The sequence below is a fragment of the Triturus cristatus genome, chromosome 1_2, assembly GCF_964204655.1.
Source record: "Triturus cristatus chromosome 1_2, aTriCri1.1, whole genome shotgun sequence".
NCBI lineage: Eukaryota > Metazoa > Chordata > Amphibia > Caudata > Salamandridae > Triturus > Triturus cristatus.
Window position 1 is genome coordinate 960,913,654 of NC_140580.1, and position 22,765 is coordinate 960,936,418.

General features: G+C 45.3%; 1 long non-coding RNA gene across 2 annotated transcripts in view; it reads right to left on the reverse strand.

Annotated features, from left to right (window-relative positions):
• LOC146868453 (uncharacterized) overlaps window positions 1-22,310 on the reverse strand; it is a 92,866-nt gene extending 70,556 nt beyond the window's left edge. Inside the window, exons 1-2 of one of the 2 annotated variants that reach the window (XR_014966226.1) lie at window positions 22,178-22,310; window positions 5,470-5,532 (exon numbers count right to left, since the gene is read on the reverse strand). This is a non-coding gene — a long non-coding RNA (uncharacterized LOC146868453). The remainder of the gene's footprint in view (window positions 1-5,469; window positions 5,533-22,177) is intronic. The other variant, XR_014966225.1, reaches the window with a different exon arrangement.
• Window positions 22,311-22,765: the final 455 nt, after the last annotated feature.

Sequence of the window (22,765 nt, forward strand, 5' to 3'; positions counted from 1 at the left end):
AACACAAAATCTGAAACTAAATACATTGCACAAATGCCAACATTGAACCTGAAAAAAATATAAAAAAATAGAGATCAGGCAGTTCACTTTACCACTCATTATTTTGCGTGTGGTACATTCTAAAACAAGCAGGCACTCACAGCCCAGGGTTAGAAGGACACTCGGGGCAGTACATACGAGTCTCCTTCAGCGTACCTGTTCGCCAACAGACTCTACATCTCCTACTGGGAAAGTCTTTTGAGGGTGTGGGAGGAATGTGATCAGGAAAGTGGCGATCTTTCAATCTAGCCACATCCTCCACCACTCCAACTTTAGGAACACTTGCTTGTTACACTACAACAAGGCTGCCTATTACAGACTCCTGAAACTTAGCAAAACTCATCTTTTACTCAGGACAAGAATCCTTGAATACAACAAAACCATTAAAGGTTGTCAAGTGGAAAAGATGGATAGCCAACTTCTTATACCAAATGTAAGCTTTATGAAGAGCAGCGTAAGGTTCCAACATCTGATCTACTCTATCAACACCACCCATGTGCCAATTATAGTCTAAAATGCACACAGGTTAGCACGCTTCAGCAACCTGACCCCAAACAGTCACAAGTGAAGTGCTTTCATCATGGATGGTAGTCAGCATGTAGACATCTCTCCTGCCTGAAAACTTCACAGCTATTCGTTCCTCACAACGCAACGCACTGCACTGTCCCCACACAAGCTTTTGACAAACTAGTTCTTTTGGGAAACCTTTACGGTTTAGAGTGGATTGTGTCACAAGCAACAGTGTCCACTTTGGCCAATTCCCTGAACAACCGCACACCAGTGTCGAAGTTATCTACATATAAATGGTGACCTCTGTTAACCCCTTGAGTGCCCATGACGAGATGGTCTCGTCATGGGCCGCGGTTGCGCTGTGCCCATGACGAGACTATCTCGTCATGAACCCCGCCCGCTAATTCAACGCCCGGCACAGGGCGGGGAAAGGGCGGGGCACACAAGGGGTTAAAAAGTCCTCTACCAAGTTCCCACACAATTTTCTCAGTCACTCCAAAAGTGGACGGACAACCAGGGGGGTTAATCCTGGATTCCTTACCGGTGTACACCCTGAAATAAGAGACATATCCAGTCCTACTGTCTCACAGCATATACAGCTTAATTTCATAGTGTGCCCTCTTACTAGGAATGTATTGCCTAAAAACCAAGCGGCCCTTGAACAAGACTAAAGAGTCATCAAATGCTATTTCTTTCCCTGGAGCACAGATCTCAGAAAATCGATCTACAAAGTGATCAAAGACAGGCCGAATCTTAAAAAGACGGTCACACTCAGGGTGATCTTGCGGCAACGCTAAACCATTATCGACAAAATGCAGCATCCGAAGCAGAAGCAAATACCTATCACGACTCATGACTGCCGGAAATATAGCTGTTGCATCAAGGGACTAGTAGACCAATATGAAGACATTGATGGCTTCCTTAGCAAGCCCATCAAAAAAGTTAAACCCAAGAACTTCTTCATCTCTTCCAGATTTGTGGGAGTCCACCGGGTAGCTCTAGAGTGGGGCCTAAGGCTGGCACTGTTGTCCCTCAAAAACTGTTCAGCATACAAATTAGTCTGCTCAACAATCTCTGCCAAAAATACATCATCCATAAACAACTGAAAAAATGTATCGGCAAAAATAATTCTGTATTCACTCTACACCCTGGAACACCAGTAAAGTCTTGCAATGCCGGCTGCACCATGCCTGGGGCAACCCACTGGTCATCACTTCCAACTGAAAGCCTTGCAATGTCCTCCTCTAAAACAGGCACTTCATCTGCACTAAGAGTAGCTTCATCCGCACTGAGAGTAGCTTCATCATCCGATGATTCCATGTGAAGAGAATACTCACTGCCTGAATCTTCCCCTCCCTCCTCTGCCTCAGATGCAGAGTCAGTCTCTGAACCCTGGTCAGAAGAAGACTCAAAAAGCATACCAACAACCTGCTGAGCAGTAATTCTGCAGCTAGCATTATCCTTACTAAGAAAGGAGACTGCACAAACAAGTCAACAACAACCAACACTGTGCAAAATAAGTAAGTAAAAAAAATGTGCACCTTTATCACAAAGATCTATATACTCTACGATTCACTTGGATGAGACAGCAACACTCACCAGCACCTACTCTGCAGAGAGACAGCAAAAACCAACAATATCCCACTAGAAAGAAAAAACCAAAACCAAAACCAATTACTCACAAGGCAACAAAATACACATCGAGCACAAATGCAAAAGGTTTTTGACACTCAAAAACAGAAACCAAACATACTGCTATTATTACACCATTTGCAAAAAACACATTCATGCAGAGAAAGGAAACTCACTTACACTGTATTAAAAAAGTCTCTTACCAAACACATGCAACTACACGAACAGCAGAACCACCAGTAACGAAACCGCAACCTGGAACAGTCTAAAGAGCAAAAGCCTTCAACTAGAACAAAAATGAAGAAATAAAGCATTACAATTGCAATTCACAAGAAATAAAACAATTAACATTATAACACGCTATGTCACTACCCAAATAGTCAATCTGCCAGATGAGCCTTCAAATAGGGCTGAGAAAAATGGCTGGTGATCTTGCCCACGGGATCGGGTGAAGTTGTCTGCCAGGCTGTTCTGTCCCCCAAGTGGGGCAGAAAACAGCAGACAGAAATGTGCCCCCCCTTGCAAAATAAATAAATCCCTGGTGCCTAGTAGGGTTTTCTGCCTCCCGCCTAGGGCAGAAAGGGCAAAAAAAAGGGGCAGATCTGTTCCCAGGAGGGGCAGAGAAAACATTAAGCAATGTTACCCCCTTGGAAGCAACCATGTCGCTTCCATTACACACAAAACAAAATCCCTGGTGCCTAGTGGGGTTTTTGCCCCCCCCCCCTTCCGGGAGGCAGAAAGGCCAAAAAAAGGGCTGTTCTGCCCCCGGGGGGGCAGAATACACATATAAAAAAAATATGTCACCAGGAAGCGACCCTTACCCAAGGGGTCGCTTCCATTTTAAATTTAAAATTAGTCCCTGGTGTCTAGTGGGGTATTCTGCCCCCCTCCCTGGGGGCAGAAAGGCCCAAAAACGTGCCGATCTGCCCCCAGGGAAGGCAGACTACACATTAAAATAAAAAGCCCCCTGGAAGCGACCTTTGCCCAAGGGGTCGCTTCCATTTTATGTTTTCAATCATCCCTGGCTCTAGTGGGCTATACTGCCCCCCCCCCCCGGGGCGAGAAACGACGAAAGACGAAGGCGATCTGTCCCCAGGGGGGGCCGAAAAGTCTTAAAAATAATGTGCCCCCTAAGAAAGTGACCCTTGCAGAAGGGGTCACTTCCTTTAAATAAATAACAAACTCCCTGGTGTCTAGTGGGAATTCTGCCCCCTCCCCGGGGGCAGAAAGGCCAAATAAACCTGCTGATCTGCCCCCAGGGGGGCAGAATACACATTAAAAGAAAGATGGCCCCTGGAAGCGACCCATGCCCAAGGGGTCGCTTCCATTTTATATTTTAAATATCCCTGGCTCTAGTGGGCTTTTCTGCCACCCCTCTCAGCCCCCCCCCACCCCCCTGGGCCAGAAACACCCAAAAAATCAGGCGATCTGTCCCAGGGGGCAAAAAAGTCTTAAAATTAAATGGCCCCCTAAGAAAGCGACCCTTGCCCAAGGGGTCGCTTCCTTTACATAAAAAAGACATCCCTGGTCTAGTCTAGTGGGGGCATTCCTGCTGCACGATCGCAACGCTGTGCGCGATCGTGGAGCAGGAATGCCATGCATTGAGACATCAGGGGAGAGGAAACACTCTTTCCTCTCCCCCGATGCCTCAATGTGCACACACACCCCCACACCCCACCAGAGCAGCAAACACTTACCCTGCTGCCTGGACGCCTGAAAGCAAATGGCTTCCAGCGCGTCCGTGGCTTCCTAATGACGTCGGCGTGCGCTGTGCGTGCTGACGTCATGGGATTGCCTGCCAGGGTCGGGGGTGGCAGCGGAAACTCTTCTGCTGCCATCCCCCTCTGTGGGGGCTAGATCGGCTGCCCATGGGGGGAGCACCAGCGCTTCCCCCATGGGTGGGTGCCATGACGGAGCGGTTCCGTCATGAACACACGCCGACCGTGGCTCATGACGGAACCGCTCTGTCATGAGCACCGAAAGGGTTAAAAGAGCCAGATTGTTAGAAATTGAGTTACTGGTTGAGGGGGTGAGACTACTCAAGCAGTAATCACAATCCTTGTCAGAGTGAGGCACAACAAACAGTTAGGCTTAACTTAGAGGCAATGTGTAGAGTATTTATGCAGCACTTCAATAGTAATATAGTGAAAACACGCTACAAGAAAAAACCTACACCAATTTAGAAAAACAAAGTAAATGTTAATAAATTAAACAAGACCAAAATGATAAAAATCCAGTCAGTAGAACTAGAAATATGCAATTTTTTCCTCCCTCCCATCCTACCAGTGATGGCCTACCCAGGCCCACTGTAGCTCTCTATTGTGTGTTTCTGTCTAGGGGTATACACAAAGCCCATCTGTCATCCACACCTAGTGAAATGCAGCAGTCAGAAGAAAAATAAAAACTAATTTATTGTCATTTTATTTTTATTTCCTGTCTGCCGGGTCTAGGCCCATGCCATGCCATTCCGCAGCATCACACAGCAGGGGAGGAGCAGTGGTAGGCAATGAAAGAGCGCATGTCGGTTTAGCCAGGATGCTCCTTGGAGATATTCTAGTGCTCAGGGGCACAGGCTCCCAGACCCTGCTGGAGCGCAAAACCAACCTGCTCCACCCAATCCTAGTGCATGTCTCATGCTAGGAGTAATAGCATGAGAGAAGTGCTGGGATTGCGTGGGGTCTGAGAGCTTGTGCTCATGGGAATTGTGCGCAGGGACAGGAGCAGAGGAGCATCGAGGCGCGGCGCAGGAGCAGAAGATCACGTTAGCCGGCAGGAAAGGTAAGTTTATATTTTTATTTTATTCAAACTTGCACCCCTTCACAAATTCTCTGGCAGGATTCCTTCTCCACAAACTATGATGACACAATCCATTCTTGCATGCATTTTGCCATCTCTTCTTCAATGAATGAACTCCATGGAGACAGATGTTTCCAGAGTCAGTAAGCTCTGAAAACGACTATAAAGTTTTGTTCATTAGGGCCTTCCATAGACAATTCCTCTCTTTCTTGGGGATGTTATTTGTGTTCCCATGGTCTTTGATTCACCTCCTGATCCTGTCATTCATTACCTCAGTCAGTACTGATTTAGGTTGCAGGGCATTAATGGCTAATGACCTGGCTAAAATTCTGGCACATACCCTTAGCGCAAAGTTAGCGCTGATTCATGCCTGGATTGCTGCAGGGCATAGGCGACTGCAGAAGTGCTGATACCTAAAATAAGATATAACTTGTTTAGTATTTCACCTTTTAAATGCCAATTTACTATTGTTAATAACAACATATGAAATACCTTGTGGCACTCTTTCTTTTTCTGACTCTCTTCAGGTTGGTGAAACTCTAGAACTTCCTAGTGCTGAAATAGAAAGGAAATCTTTGAACTACAATGCTTGTTTCTCTATTAGTAACTACCTTCAGTAATTAGTAAATAAGGTTTCTGCTATGAATTAATATTAAGGTCAGAAGTTCTTTATCTTTAACATAATGAATACACATTATTATACCATCCCTCCTAACGATAAGTGATCACTTCCCCACCGCTGGCAATGCCTTTATTCTATTCAAGAGTTAGTAGAAAATATAAATGATGTCTATACAAGTTGAGGATTCTTCTCATAAAATATGATGTACAAATAGAACATATTATCCTTGGTAGGATGACTTTGGCAAGTAAGTGCAATTACAAAAGTTTAAATCTATGATTTTGAATACTATACAGAATACGTCTGTTTATCCAACAAGTCTTTGACAAATCCAGGCGCAGCACATAGGGCCCGATTCACAGAACTAACTTAAGACAAAATCCTAAACTTACTACCATTTTGGTATTCACAGAAGGCACTTACTCATTTCGGTATTCACAGAAGTTAGGAGTCCTAACTTTAGGACTCCTAAATGCCTTCTGTGAATACCGAAAGTCTTAAAATTAGGATTTTTCTCAATTTAGTAGTAGTAAAGTTAGGACTCCTAACTTTAGGACTCCTAAATGCCTTCTGTGAATACCGAAAGCCTTAAAATTAGGATTTTTCTTAGTTTAGTAGTAGTATAGTTAGGACTCCTAACGTTAGGACTCCTAAATGCCTTCTGTGAATACCGAAAGCCTTAAAATTAGGATTTTTCTCAATTTAGTAGTAGTAAAGTTAGGACTCCTAACTTTAGGACTCCTAAATGCCTTCTGTGAATACCGAAAGCCTTAAAATTAGGATTTTTCTTAGTTTAGTAGTAGTATAGTTAGGACTCCTAAAGTTAGGACTCCTAAATGCCTTCTGTGAATACCGAAAGCCTTAAAATTAGGATTTTTCTCAATTTAGTAGTAGTAAAGTTAGGACTCCTAACTTTAGGACTCCTAGATGCCTTCTGTGAATACCGAAAGCCTTAAAATTAGGATTTTTCCCAGTTTAGTAGTAGTAAAGTTAGGAGTCCTAACTTTAGGACTCCTAAACTGAGAAGAATCCTAATTTTAAGACTTTCGGTATTCACAGAAGGCATTTAGGAGTCCTAAAGTTAGGACTCCTAACTTCTGTGAATACCGAAGTGAGTAAGTGTCTTCTGTGAATACCCAAATGAGTAAGTGCCTTCTGTGAATACGAAAATGGTAGTAAGTTTAGGATTTTGTCTTAAGTTAGTTCTGTGAATCGGGCCCATAGAGTTTCAAAACTCTAGAAATAAGAATCCAGGTACAGCAACTAAGTATCTTGACAGCTTTGGGTGCAGGAATGTCCCTTGCATGGGGAAAGGGTGTGTACCCCTGCCTTTGAGTGACCAGCTGCATTTCAAACTTTATACTGGCCTTGGTGTCATGCTAATTTAACGTGCACACAGAGACCTTGGAGTGTCCCTCTCAATCCAAGGTCAAAGACTTGGCCTGTGACTTGAAGAGGCACACCAAGCATGACATATCAGGCAATCGACTACTGTCCTTGCCCAGGACACACCACAGAAAGAGGTGGTTGCAGAGTAGAATGTTTTGTAAATTCATAGTGTGACCGGACCTTTTTTCTTTGTCAGTAAGTGTGTGGTTTACTGACCCCTCTCGTTAAAGTTCCACTGCTATGTGAAACCCAGACCTTGTACTGTGAATATAAAGTAAGTATGTGCAATAACTGTGCAGCACATGTGTGGTAGTAGGACTCTGTGTGCTGTATGAGTCTGGGTACTAGACCTCCTAGGACCAATTTTGCTAGTCCCTGGTCTTGCTTGGAACAAGATGGATGGTGGGTATACCTTGCCCAGACAACAGAAGTGTCCTACCTGGATTCCTGTGGCTGGAGGGCAGAGAGCAACCAAGATACTAAAGTCTTGGAGGATGGAGACAGGGTTATCTTTAGAAATGCCATGAGAAACTTGTTAGCAAAGGGCTGCTGACTAGTTCTTCCTGATCACTGCTATTTGGTGGATGGTATGGGTGATGGATGAGACTACAGATGTTCTTGTTCAAGGTGAGAAAGTTTCCTGATAGGAATTTAATTTTGTCTGCCTCTTGTTGCTGCTTCAGTAAGGTTGATGACAGCTGGGAGTAGACAACTTACACTTCATTGTACCCATGTTTTAGGTACACTTACTTGGAGCCTGCCCTAATGCTTCCTGCTGTGAGAAACATCACTTTACACAGAAGATGTGTCTGAAGAGCAGCCTGAAGATAACCTTTGAAAAAGAACCACCCCAAATCAGTTGTGAAGCCATAAACCCATTTATGGCTGGCCTGGAATATCGTGCGATAATTGTTACACCTGGAATATTCTGACACTGCAGGGATCGGAGTTTGTTGGCTGCGATAAATAGCACCCATTTAAGATTATTGCCCTGGAAATGGGGTGTGAAAAGTGGATTTTGTTGCTTACCCTTACTTATTGGACATTTTCTCACTGGTACAAACTGGTAGGTTTCACTGCCAAAATGTATGCAGAGTGTACAGTGGTTATCACACAACTTTTAATTACCAGTTCAGTAACAGAAGTTACCACACACATTGCAATCAATCTGGATGACAGTAATTTTGTTCTAAGATAGAGAATCCTGTAGTGAAGGTAGCGATTTAGATGCATACATTGCTATGTTAGCATAGGCGCGTTAGAAAGCAATCTTGCCACTTTTGCTGCTTTTGCACACGACACTGCTGAGACATGTTATTATTTGAGAACTGCTTGCTTGTCTTTTCTTCACATGAGAACTGTTTGTTGTTCACATCCCTAGACGTGCACTGCGACCTTGGTCTGAACATTGTGTGCTAAACACTCTGAGCCGCCAGACAATGTATGTTTTTGAGTCCAGGTTGATCGGCCCACTCTCTAGTCATAATATGCACACAGCTGCAAATACCTGAATGTCGAGAGCCTTTAATATTACAGTTTGCATGCGTTAGAAACACATTCTGGAGAAAAACATTTCCAGGCGCAGAGCAAAGCTGATCCTGTGATGTGATTCACCTAAAGCTGATCTTTACGGTATGGGGTTCCCCATTCAAGCCTAGAGACCTTCTATTAGCCTAATAATATTAGTTTACTAGCGAAAGGAAGGTGGCTGCATTCCACTGTCATTTATACTATGATTTCTCCTTTCATTTTCTATGGTATTGTAACAATGCTGATGGTTTTAATTATAATCATTTGTCTGCTTATGTTAGCTAAAGTACTGCATCTTAGGACACGTAGTTTATAAAATAAACCTTTTAAACTTTACAATGTCTCTGATTACTTTTGTTGTGGATTGATATAAGAATAATAGCAAACAGGTATTTCTGATTCCCACCATTCCTGAGAATACTCTAAGTCGCTTGATCTGGGTTGTCTATACATTGGGACCTCCGAGATAATACGGATAACGAATGGGACACTGATGCTGGTCGGATAGGGGTTCTGGGTACTGAGGTGAGATTTTTGGTACACCACAATTCACTGAGGTCCTGGTTTCCTGCGCATAGTTCTGTGCATGAGCAGAATCCCTGCAAATGGCGCACCTAACGTTTGGTCTTTTGATTTGAAACGCCTTAGTAGTGCTTATATTAGTCCACAACACCCTCACTCTTGTTTCCGGATAACGGGAGTGACGGATTTCACCTACCTGTTAGTAACCTAATAGGTTCATACAAGCTTGTTAATTAAAAAGGTGTTTTATATTTCTGAACCCTTGTGCTACTGTAAAATCCATTGTTGTTCTTCTCTGTGTCCTTATGATGGTCGAAATTGCAGCACATAGTCGTACGCCTTTGTGGCGTCATTTGACGCAGTATGGGGTACCGGACGATGGGATGGCCGTTATGTTTGGTGTGAGTGCGGACGCGTCTCATCCTTACGAGTTGTTTTACTCTTGGGTGACGCTGCCGGAAGTGAATGCGACTGATAAGACGGTTCACTCGTATACTCACACACGGGTCCCAGCAAATTATACGCCATACAGGACGCTGGAGATTCCCCTTTCAGCCTGGCAGCATAGCATTTGGTTTAATGGCGCCCTTCCCCATGCGGTTGCACCGGCTAGACTCGGCCCTTTGTCGAGTCTAGGGGCAACGTGGCCGGTGCTGGCCGGATTTACGCCTCACCTCCGCTATTTGACTATTGCGGTGGATGAATTGCGTACACTCCATACAGCCCTCATTACAGTATATAGGGCTTTGGTGCAATACGTTTCGCGCAATGTGCAGGTGGGGGCACCTGCTGTTGCGGGTCTACCAGCTGGTCACCCTGCGGTTGTTATTAGCCCAGTTATAGTTAATTCGGTGATGGGCAAGCGCCCCCAGAATATGGACGATTTGCCTTATTGGCTTGCCGAGAAATTTGACCAACTGGAAGCAGTGTTTCCACACTCTACAACAGTGGAGAAACACAGAATCCTCACCATTAGTTTGCCGAAAGACTTATTCCCAGAAGTGTCTGATTGTGACAACTGGGGTAAGGCTTTTGCCGCGGTCTACTCGAAGTGCTTTGGCACTCCGTCTATGGCTGTGCTTCCATCCATCATTAAATGTGTTCAAAATAACCACGGGCCGGAGGCGGCTGTTGAGTTGGGAATGTGACTTCTCGGAGTATTCGACGTAGTTGCCTCTCTCATCCTTGGTAATCTCAAGGGAGATGCGGTTCAATTCCGAGTGGCTAATGGCTTAGCCCGCGTCGATGAGCTCGATAAGCCCAAAGAGTTGCCTAAAATTATTGCGGAAGCATATAGAACAATTGGCCGCAGTAGTTTAGGGGTGGAACCAATTATAGTCATTCCTGACTTGATACAACAAACTAAGGTGAGCTCGTCTGTTAAAGACGATCGTCTAACTTTTCCAAAGCAAAATTGGCGACAAAAGAAACAGGGAAAGCAGCAACAGAAACAGGGGTCTCGTCCTGCGTCTCCCATACAGCCGACTAGTGAACGCACATACGATTTGCGCGATCGCACTAGTATTAAGTCACCTGATAGATTTCAGGTTACTGACCGTTCTCCTCGTTCTTCACAGGAAACATCGGCCTCGCAGTCCGGTGGCGGAGAACGTGGCAAAGGTCGGGGTGACGGTAAAGGAAAGCAAGACGAGTTGGCACGTCAACGTCCCCCGTTTCAGAAGAAGAAGGTTGCTGCGCTAACAGCGAGGTATGCCACAGATAGTGTGGCCGCAGCTTCGGAACCTGACATGGGCGCTAACGCTGCTCGACAGCGCAGCGGAGTTTACAGTAGTGCGGCAAGCACTACGTCCATTTCTGGAGGCGAAAGCAACTGACACGTTCATTACTGTAGAAACTGCGGACACTAGAGTGGCTCCCCTGACAGACTATATGACATCATACTCTTAATTGAAGGTGATATACAACGCACAATACAAGGGATTTTTTGGGATAATATCACCTCTTTCTATGACATTCTCTTGGCAGAGGCAGACTGGCCCCCGACTTTCATTTTAGATACTCCCAGAGGGGAGGAGGTAATCCTCCCGTCCGTTGCGCATACAGTGCCAAAGGAGCATGCTGAAAGGTTTGCCGAAGAGTGGGCTCAGGTGCTTGCACTGGCTTTGTATCATACTCAGGTGGGCTGGGATAAATTGTCCCCTAGCGATGAGATTCCATTACGGTCTATGCCGCAACTACAACTCCAATATCCCATGCGCCGCGAAGCTAGATCTCACGTTGCGGAAATCCTTGAGCAATTGGAATATCAGGGTGTTATTGAAACATGTGTGTCACCAATGAATAATCCTTTATTCACTGTAACAAAGCCTGATGGGTCGTACCGCCTAGTTTTGGATTACCGGCACCTAAACTCTCATTGCCGGACATGCGCGGTACAGAATACCCACAGTTCTGCCCTAGTTGATAGTCTTGTGCGTAAAAGGTTTAAAACCACATGTGACATATCCAATGGCTTTTACAGCCATAACCTGTCCTCTATTAGTAGTCAGTGGACAGCGTTTACTTCTGGCGGCAAGCAAAAACAATTTAAAAGACTGGCCATGGGCTATAAAAACAGCCCTGGCGTCTTTGCCGCACGTGTAGTCTCTCTGTTAGAGAGCATTGACCTAGATGCGTACTCGTATGTTGATGATATCTATCTCACGGACGACGAGTTGTGGCCGCATCTGTGTCGCGTTGATCGCATTATTGTTATGTTTGCAGACTTCGGTTACAAATTCAACTTTGCGAAGTCTCACATTGCAGAGTATACAGTGTTGTTTTTGGGCTACGAGCTCAACAATGAGGGTCGAGGCTTAGCTCCTCAAAATTACAATCTTTACTGGGCTTTCTGAATTTCGGTCGTACATATATTCCCGATTATGCCCAGAGTATCAAACCGCTATATGCCTTGGTACAACCTACTTTTTCCAAATAGAGCTGGCTGCCAGAACATTCAGCTATTTTGCAGTCATTGCAGGCTGATCTTCTTGCTTCAAAATACTTACTGACACGTGATAACCACACAAACCTGGTAATAAGAATTGTGCCAGGCGCAGTGGGTTTCACGTACTTAACGTTCAATGAGGGCGACACCATCCCCTTTGCATACAAATCACACCTGTACACTTCAGCTGAACTGCGCTTTACCTCTGTCGAAAAAGTTTTGACTACGGTGCAGATGGCGATTCTTAAAGAACGAGCACTGTCGCAAGGAAAACGCATGTTGGTGGTCACACCGTATCCTGCCCTAGAGGCAGTGACGAAACCCAGTGTACCCAATTCAAAAGCTTTGCATCCATGTTGGATACAATGGGCCACTTCTCTGACATCGCCAGATGTCACTTATATCTTTGATGCCTCATTACAGACGCAGGAGTACTTGCAATATGAATTAGTTCATCCGGCTCCTCTGTCTTTGCGCCCGCTCGAAGATTACCATTGTGTCATTTATACTGACGGTTCGGCACAACCGGCGACGGAATCGAAGCACGCCTATTCAGCAGCTTGCGCAATTGTGGCAGGTACTTTGGTAAATGGTGAATTCCAATCTGATGTCGTGCATACGCAGTCATTGGGTGATTGTACCGCACAGTTAGCGGAGCTCCGTGCTCTGCTGCTTGCACTGGTGTTTGCTGATCCTCGAGTCACTACTCTTATAGTAAGTGACTCGTTTTACTGTGTTCAGTCCTTCAACGACAATCTATTCTTTTGGTCTCAAAATGAATATCGTGATTCCTAAGGTAGCACAATTAAGCATAAAATGCTTTGGGTTCGAGTGGCAGAACTTAAAGAACATCTGCCTCTCATGAATGTAATTCACACTCTTGGGCACCAGCGAGTTGGTGTCCACGCTGTCGGTAACAGCTTAGCTGACGAAGCAGCAAAAACAGCAGTGGCGACATATTTAATAGCAGCAGTTACAAGATCCAAAAGTAAGATCGATGATGACATCTTGGCAGCTATTGCTGCTACAGAGAAGGGAAATAATAACCCGAGGGGTTTCCCTTCTCGTTACCATTATCACTTAAGTCCTGATAAAGTCCCATTAGTGAGAATTAACGATGTTGGTGACAGATTGATTCCCAACGCGGACTGCAGACCATCGCTGATATCAGCGGCTCACGAAGGGTATGGCGTCCGCCCATGCCGGCATTGCAGCAACTGTTTCTCTGTTACAACAACGTTACTGGTGGCGCGGGCTATATAAACAAGCTTGCACGTATGTTCTTGATTGTGACATTTGCCAGCAGATTAAACCTTCAACTTCTGCGCGTCCACCACAAACTCAGTTGTACATATCCAATAAACCACTTGGGTGTGTTTATCTGGATCACTGCGGTCCATTCTCCTCTGATACTGCGTACAAGTATATCTTAGTCGCAGTGGATTCGTGCACACGTTTTCTGTGGGTATGGCCACAAAGGAGTGCTGATGCTCGTACTGTCATCAGTGATTTGCGTGTCTTTGTGGGAAGTTTTGCGTGTGGTACCTTTCATTCTGATCAGGGCCCTGCGTTCGCCTCTAAGGCGTACAAAGAAGCCTTGAAAAATTTGGGGGTCCAAGTCAAATTTTCGTCTCCATACCGACCTGAGGGTAATAGTGTAGTGGAGCGGATGAACCGTGACTTAAAGAAATCCTTGACAGCTAGGGTTTTAGGCACTGGCTGGAACTGGTTAGCCCATCTGTATAACGTCCAACGTGCACTTAATAATCTCCCCAGAAGGTCTCTGGGTGGGCGGACCCCATACATGATGCTCTTTGGCATAAAAATGTTTGTTCCGGACCTTGATGGTCTAGACATGGCGGCGTCTGCCGCACCCTTTGACGTAGATGATCATTGTGCTGTGTTACAGAGTCTACAAGAGACTAGAGATAGTCTCGCAAAGGAACACTTGCCCTCCACATTTGATGCTGCGCTTCAGATTCCGGAAGTCGGCTGGCTACCTCGAGTTGGTGACCTGGTCCGTGAGAAGGTGGAGAACAAGAAGGAGTTCGGCCCCTCTTATCGTGCCCCGGTTCCAGTGCTTGGCGTGCAGGGTACAAGAACAGTCATTTTACCTCCACTTCCTGGTCGCAAGGATAACAGGTACATCTCCATTGACAATGTCAAACTACAGCAAGTGGACGATTCTTTTTAGTATGACTCCATCGGTCTCTTACCCTGCAATGCTGAGAAATTCTGTTTTGGCTCCGGCTCCTACCACCATGCCTGATGTTGCCATCGAGATGCATACAGTTACTGATCCTTTGTTGCTACCACCGACTGGTGGTCTACCTAAAGATACTGAGTATGCTTATCCTGCAGATGTAACATTACCTGTTTTACAATCAACCGCAGTTACACAGTTACGCTTCTCCTTTGATACTAACTCTATGACTTCCAGGGCCCCGCCAAAAGTTTCTATTTTTGCTGTTTGGTTCAAAAGACACTTTTTGATTCCCCCTTGGACTTACATTTGGCTGATTGTCATATGTATTTTTTCATTTATGTCCATCGGTTTTGTGGTGGTATTTTTTCGTCTTGTGAACGGACACTACCTAAAAGAAAGATCTACGATTAGTCTAATTGATATAACTTTGGACCCTCACTCCTCATCACACATCATGAAAAGAGACCAGACTTTTGTGAATATTACTGCCTGGCCTGTGTTAGATGGGATTGTGTGGGATGCTGTTAAATTTCAGATTCATGGTCCAACTGAGGTTATCAATGTACCAAATGTATTTCGTGTTTCTGTGGGTGATGTGGTTAAACAAAACATCCGCTCTGATGATTGGGACGTTCAGGCCATAGAGGCACTATTTTCTGATTTGAAATATTATGCCGCTTTTGATGCTGAAGATGTATTTAGACACTGCTAATTACGGAGAGTTGTTTTGCTATCAACATTATGGCAATCATTTCCTACATAAAGCCATTACGTTTCGTAATTTTGTAAATTATACACAATGGGAACATTGTCCAACGTCAATGTTAGGCAGCTCCAGCACATTGGTAAACAATTTTGCCTATTTTACTGATTTCAATGTTTCAAAACCTGCCGCCCTTTATTTTAAAATGGCAGCGGAGTCTGCCTCGAAGGTTAGGCTGACACACACTAAATTATTATATTCCAAATCCTTTATGGATGAATTAGCGGTTAGGGGTTATGATCTGTGGAAAGATACTATTGATCTTAAATCTGTCTGGGGTTCTAAACCATGGCAGGTACAAGGAACAGAAGCTTTGCATCGTGCCTGCCTCATCTCAAACCACATGTTATTTTTGAATTCGACAATTTTTCAGACCACCTGTTTTGGATTGGCTACTTCTAAAAAACTGAATTTCTCCTCTATTCCGGATCTGGGTGCTTATCCACATTGGGATAATCATACAGATATGTCCCTTGATGCGTTGCAGTCGTACATTACTAATACATCCTTCCATATTTCTAAGTTCCACTCTGAGGGATGGTTGACTTGGCAGGCAAGTCAGATTCCTGTCAACAGCGTTTTTTGGGTCTGAAGCCTGGGTATACACAGGATCGTGTGGACCCTCGCTTTGAATCTTCTCATTCTGTTACTACCTACTCCGTTGGGAAGTTATGCCAGTCTTGGCTGCAACACTCCACCTTGGCATCTGTTAAATTTCATTTATCTAAATTACATGACAAAATAGATTTGAATGATTTTGTTAAAGGTCCTGTAGGTGGCAGGTCCAAAAGATGGGTGTATGCTATTTATAACGAGGTTTGGAAGTTATCACAAATTGAAGCTGCTTCCAGATTGAGAGCTATTGATCAAGCCAATATGGAAAAAGTGCTAGCTGTTATAGATAATAGCATTAACACCCTTTCTTCCAGAATTTACACATTAGATAATATTGTTTCTTCTGTTGTTGATATCGTGCAGGATGATGTGTCTGTTTTATATCATGGTCAGAATCAATTGCGTTCTATAATGCAGTTTGCATGGACATTGCAAACGTTAACCGCTGGGAAAGTCCCCTGGGACTACATGAATACTTCATCATTATTCCTTCCTTTTAATCTAACTGCGAAACAACAATTCATGTCCATGAAAGATGCAACATACTCATTACTGCTTATTGAAAAGTTAGAACCTTTGCCTTTCTCAGTGGCCGAATTGAACTCAGCTGTGTGGCTTATCCACGGGTTAATCACATTGCCATTTCCATTGTTTAAATTCAGTTTGTGCATGAAACATTATGCCCTAGGCTGATATGAACCACTGGGTACTGCTTTCCTGCATGAAGTATGGTCACTCCCATTTACATACAGGTGCATGAGAGAAGGTAAAGAAGTTTATTTGAAGGGTGAGGAATGTTCTTCCACACCTGATCATTCTGTAGTCTGTAGGCACATCCAATTGCATGGCGTGTGCAATGTGCAAGCGCCTAATTTAGCATGCGTCCTGAAAGGGATTCCAGTGCCAGCTATTACACCTTCTTTTACGTTGCTAGCTAATGGTAGTTATTTGCTTTTGAATAACGAGGCTTGCTGAGGAATGCTAGTGGGAATTCCCTACATTGTGACTGTGTCACAGAGAGTAGTCTGCTGTAATAATGTCCTTTTCCCATCCCCGCATGGGCGGCTGAATGTATCCATCTGGCCTTCCATTTCAACCTTGAGAGCAGAGTTCAACAAGATGAGCAGAATAAGGGCTCTATTGTCTCAAAAAGAGGTCGCTCTGACTTCGTCCCGTGAAACATTTGTCCTTCACGTAGCTACCACCCGTACCGAGGTGCAGGCACTTTTAAATACTGATCTCCCACTTCATTTTGGTGCCCTGATTCAAACTATATTTAACGCCTCGTCAACAACTGGCTTGGTGCATTTTTTCAAAATTGTGGGCTCCGGCCTTGTGACCTCCTTCCAAACTATTTTTGGTGTGATACCGGCCTTTTTTCATTCTATTTTTTCCAGCGTCTTTGGAGGGCTCCCATTGATTCTCGCCCTCGCGGCTGGCGTGCTGCTGTTGGTCTGCGTACTGCGCAATGGCTGCACACTGTGTATCACACAACAGCCTGTCCCGGCTGCTCCATCTTCTTAACCGGATGCTTGAACACTATGGAACTTTACCACTGGCAACCCTGAGCATAGCCTATGGATTATCCTGCCTACTTTACATGCGTACAACCTGTTTTTCATTGCCTAGATTGTCCTTTCGAATGGGCTCTGGATTTGTGCTTGTCAAACTCGGTGTCTCCTGGATTATGATCGACTAATGAGTCCATTAGTGGCTCATGAGTTGGACTGTTCTGGTGTTAGGATTATGGCCTGTGGAGCGGCACATGGAGTCCTTGGGAATTGGGACATCGGAACGGCAGCGTATGACTTCTTGGCACGAAGTTATTTAGAAGAACACGCCAGTTGTCCTCTGAACGTGCTAGAGGCTCCAGTGGTCGAAGAACATGTATGTTCGTTTACCTTGTTAGACTGGATGGCGGACACTTTTGCAACTCGTTCCAATGACTTCCTTTTGGAAGCTGTTGCTACATACTGTGCTTACACGTTTATGAATTAACTTCATTATCGTCCAGCTTCCCTTGCACAAACCACACATTTTTTTTGTGTGTGTTCCTACATCTGGGCTCGTTGAGCTTTTGCATGATGTATTGACTTCCCATTTTTTGTTCCCTCCATTTTGGTTTTTTTTACGGTTTTTTCGAACTTTCACTGCTCTTTATTTGGATTTCCAATACATGCACTTGGTTCTGCTCTGTCGAACTTGAACTCTGCGTTCCTTTTTGTATCCCCATTTGTTCGTGGTCCGATCAAGAGGGGGTGTAGTGAAGGTAGCGATTTAGATGCATACATTGCTATGTTTGCATAAGCGCGTTAGCTTTTAGAAAGTCATCTTGCCACTTTTGCTGCTTTTGCACATGACACTGCTGAGACATGTTATTATTTGAGAACTGCTTGCTTGCCTTTTCTTCACATGAGAACTGTCTGTTGTTCACATCCCTAGATGGTCTGAACATTGTGTGCAAAACACTCTGAGCCGCCAGACAATGTATGTTTTTGAGTCCAGGTTGATCGGCCCACTCTCTAGTCATAATATGCACACAGCTGCAAATACCTGAATGTCGAGAGCCTTTAATATTGCAGTTTGCATGCGTTAGAAACACATTCTGGAGAAGAACATTTCCAGGCGCAAAGCAAAGCTGATCGTGTGATGTGATTCACCTAAAGCTGATCTTTACTGTATGGGGTTCCCCATTCAAGCCTAGAGACCTTCTATTGGCCTAATAATATTAGTTTGCTAGCGAAAGGAAGGTGGCTGCATTCCACTGTCATTTATACTATGATTTCTCCTTTCATTTTCTATGGTATTGTGACAATGCTGATGGTTTTAATTATAATCATTTGTCTGCTTATGTTAGCTAAAGTACTGCATCTTAGGACATGTAGTTTATAAAATAAACCTTTTAAACTTTACCGCGTCTCTGATTACTTTTGTTGTGGATTGATATAAGAATAATAACGAACAGGTATTTCTGATTCCCACCATTCCTGAGAATACTCTAAGTCGCTTGTTCTGGGTTGTCTATACATTCGGACCACCGAGATAATACGGATAACAAATGGGACACTGATGCTGGTCGGATAGGGGTTCTGGGTACTGAGGTGAGTTTTTTGGTACACCACAATTCACTGAGGTCCTGGTTTCCTGCGCATAGTTCTGTGCATGAGCAGAATCCCTGCAACAATCCACATCCCTTATGCCTAAAAGTGAGATCCCCACCACTCCACTTTGTTACAATTCCAATTTATTTATGACCAAGGATCGGACTACTCTGCAGAGTATGTAAAGGACTGCCTTGTGGCCAGAGCTGATTTCTGCTTGATAGTCAGTCTCCCAGAGGTGATGGGACATCACCTGAAGTTAGCGCAACTCGCTAGAGAACCTGAAAGTTTGTCTAGCACCTGAAAGTCTGCCTGCCTGCTCAGAGAGGGAAGGAGTGTGTCTACCCCCACAAGATGAGAGACTATCAAGGAAGAGAAGCCAGCTATGGTCCCAGCGTGAGGATCATCCAGAAGGTGTTGATAGCCATTGAATGTAAAGTCGGAGCTGACTCAAGTTGTGAGGCGGACTCTTGGTCTCCAGTTGTGACCCCCCCAATTGATCGTATGCCTAGATTAAACCAAGAAGGCATTCCAAGTAGCCTGGCACCTCTGTGGCATCAAGAGACACTACAAGGCACCAGAGGGCTTGGTGCTGCTGATGCCAACTCCAAGCAAATCATGAGAAAGAACTGATATCACCGCAAAAGTGAAGCTAAAACTAACTTGGAGGCTGCCTCTGCCTGAAAAAGCATCACCCCGTGAACTCAGCCTGGAGGCTGTAATTGCTAAAAAACAAACAACCCCCACATGAATGAGGCACGGACACCTCAACTGCCCCACAAGCACCCATCGGATTTTGGTCTGGAGGTTGCAAACACCCACCCAGAGGTCCTGCCATGCTGTTCCCTGATGGCGGCTCCAGTTTTAAGAAGAACTGCCACAGTACCGTGTCACTGGAGGCATCACTGAGAGTGGCAAAGCTAGTAGTGCCCACCAGTGCTGGCCACATAGCATTCTGCAGCAGCAACAGTACCAATTGCATAGCGACACTGCATAATATGTGCCTATGACTAGAGTCGCAGTGCTGTGGAAACTACACCAACTTATAAAACAGGGAGAGGGTGTTTGATCGGTGAACCATTTTACTAGGCACCATAGTTAAATTTACAATCATGAATCTGATCCCCATTGAATTGTGCTCCATTAGGTTTCTCTGTAGTCATAAAAATACTTTATTTTACAATGACAGACGCTGGGCTGGACAACGTAATTACTGTGCCTGTAATTTAACTGTTGCGTTCTGAGCTCGGGCCCTCAAACTCCCTCCCAGAGAAGCCTTGTACTGGTCACCCTCACTACCCTGGGAGACTAGTGTGGAAATGGTTGTGTTTTGCCCCTTATGGGACATGATAAGATGGCCTCCAAGACAGAAATGGCAAATGACCTCAGCCATCACAATAAATTCTCTGAAAACATGAGAAACTTATACTCCATGAATCTAAGATGGCTGCCAATATTGCAAGTCTCTGAGAGTCTCTTGGTTCCCGGGGACTTGTAATGAGTCTTGATTCCACATGTGTGATTCGCGCCGCAGCCAGGGCGACTGACGCTGGAATCTGGGGATCGCTGTTCGATCCCCGGCACCGGCGGCCGGTCAGCTAAGCACCATGTGACTCTGGGCAATAGCTTGCTTAATCTTCCCGACGGCCCCCACCGCCGGGATGCCTTCGGGTAGCTGTTTGCGCTTTACAAATACTGGATTTACATTTACATTTCATATAAAGTGTGCATCGTTTGCCAATTCTGCTGCGAAAGAGACCCACACACTCAAGGACTTTGAAGGAGCAAATCTTCTTGTTTGCACATTATATATAGGAGAGCACAGTCCATGGATCATACCAGAAAGTATTTGCACACAGAAACCATACATTTCTTTCATTAGGTGAGAGGACCACACAGTAACTCAACAAACTTCAACTTTAAATGGGTAACCCACATATATAAGCAGATAACCCTTGATGCAATGGCCACAGCCCGGTACACACAGAACAGAGGTACCAGAAGGCAATGATTCGGAACCTCTGCCTGTCTTACGACAGACTCAGACAACTCTCAGCCAGTCCTTCAAATCCTTAATGAACCATAACATAACTCAAGCTAGATGTCATCCAACCTTAGACTAATCCTCAGACACCCTCAGAAACCCACTGGAACTTCTAATGCAGGCCATCAGACCCACTATGCTTGTACACAAAGTCACTGTCTTTCCACATTCAAACGTTAAACTGCCCTCAAGCTATTGCAACCCTCTGCCTACCTTCAGTGGGCTCAAAAGACCTTTAACTGGCTCTGGGTGAGGCCTGCCTAATCTTGGAAAGGCATTGGCAAGCCTTCATAATGCCTCAGCCAAACCTCACAGACCCTGAGCTGGCCCGCTGAGATCCTCACTTCAGTTTTCTAGCCACAGAGCCTCTGTGACCTCCTCTACTGGCTGTAAGAGCAGTTCATTCTGAACTCAGTCCTTCTCTACCGGCTCGCAGATATTTCAAAACACTGCTTCCAGCCTCAAGAGCACCCCTCGAAGGCATAAGAAAAATTCAGAAATAGAAGCCCTGCCCACTCTCCGCCCATATTTGTCATTGGCTGGTGTCATTGTCCTTCGTAAATGTTGGCTTCTGATTTCTTAATAGGCTTGTTAGTCCCTCATTAGTACCACCTTGTCTTCATTTGTAATCTCCCATGGCTACTGGCCCCTTTACTTCGGTTGTTACATGGTATGTGTTATTTGGTCTTGTAAGCACTACCTTCTTTATTGAGTTTCTCCTACTTCAGGTACGACAATGATGTTTGCTTACATTCAAGGCAGGACAAGGGCGGCCGCTTGTTTAATTTGCTGTTGCTTTGCTCCCGCCCCCCCTCCCATTGTCCCGGTTCACCATGCTTCTGCCCCTCCTCCTGTTGTCCACATTCTCTTTGTTTCCGCCCCCCTCCACACTTGCGGCGGCCCGTGAGGTAACCTCCATCCTCCCCCCTCCCGTTGTCCAAGTTCACCAGGGTCCTGCCCCCCTCCCATTGTCTGCATTCCCTTTGTTCCTGCCCCCCCTCCCCACTTGCGGCGGCCCGTGAGGGCCCCCCCCCAAGTGGCACACCATTGTTTGTTAAATTGCGGAACAGAGTTAGCGAAAATCATTGGCAAAGCCAAAAGGTGGGATCTATTGGCTTTGCCAATGCTTGTTAGCCCAGCTGCCGGCTCTGTCTCCTCGGGCATGCTTGGTGTGGCAATCCCGAACTACTGTGCATAACGCGCATTGTGTCCTCACTTCATCTCAAAGCCACGCTGCGTTTTAAGAAGCACAGTTATGGTCTTTGTTTTGACGTTTTAAAGACAAAGGCTATAGGGGTGTGGCTATTAAGAGCTGCAGAGCTGTTTTCCTGGTATTGTCAGCCCAGCGTTAGGGCCCTGTCGAAAAGCAATCACAGGCGGGCATGGTCTGGCCACGCAGGAAGATGGCCGCCTGAGGAGTGAGCTCCGTCGCGGGACGGGGCCCCAACGGCTTTAACATACCGTCTACTGCATTTGGAGCTCTTTCCTCCTGTTCCGCTGCGGAAGATATGGGGGCGAGTCGGAACGAGTTTCCTGGCGTCGGACGGTGAAGGCGTTCCTGTGCGGAGTGCTGACGAGACTTTCACGCGGCCCTGCTTCCATCAGCGCGTCTCGTCTAACGCGCCTCTTCGGACCGCGCCTCCTCAGGCCACGCCTTTTCTTCTTTATAAAGTTGCGCCTTCTCAAATGACAGGAGCGCTGCCTTTGCTTGAGATGCACTTCTCCATTTGCTCAATAAAACGGCACCGCCTCCAGACCATTAATAATAATAAAGGTGAGGCTTTTCTACGCTGCATGGCATCTATGAGAATGCGCCCTTCTCCCTGACAGGGCCGTTTCTCTTCATAATACCGCAACAGTGCTTCTGCCTCTTTGCTGTATTTTGTATTGTATGGACAGTGCCTCCTTTATGATTTGAAGACCTGCCTCCTTAACTAACCTGCAATTGAAACTGTGTATTCCACAATATTCAGCATTATACATAAGGACTCGCCCTGGTTATATGGCACTTCTTCGTCCTTGGTATAATCGCGCCTTTGCCCTCCTCAA